Source organism: Penaeus monodon, chromosome 23, assembly GCF_015228065.2.
Source record: "Penaeus monodon isolate SGIC_2016 chromosome 23, NSTDA_Pmon_1, whole genome shotgun sequence".
Taxonomy (NCBI): domain Eukaryota; kingdom Metazoa; phylum Arthropoda; class Malacostraca; order Decapoda; family Penaeidae; genus Penaeus; species Penaeus monodon.
Window position 1 is genome coordinate 13483260 of NC_051408.1, and position 407 is coordinate 13483666.

The following is a 407-nucleotide window of genomic DNA, read 5'->3' on the forward strand; positions in this document are numbered from 1 at the left end:
TATATAAAATAAAAAGCAACTTTTTATCTTTATAATGAAAAGATTGGTAATAGTATTTTGTAATTATTGTGACAACTATTTTCAACTATTTCATTGTTATCATTACATTATCGCAGTTGTAATGTTATTGTAACAGCAGAGTAATAATGCAACATCTTCCTCTTTTCCGATAAAAAAAAATACAGCTTAATTTTCGCTGTCTTTCAAATTTCCTCATTTTTACCACTCAGTTTCATATACCCCTGCTCAGCAAGATTTAAAAATACAGTGTTTCAGTCATTATCCATTGCTGATGATTAACCTTTATGAGTCACACACTTCAGAACTGCAGCCCCAAAGAACAAAAAAATGCAATTGCGAATCATCCGTGGCAGCGATGACAGAGGAGGACCGAGAACTAGGACGAG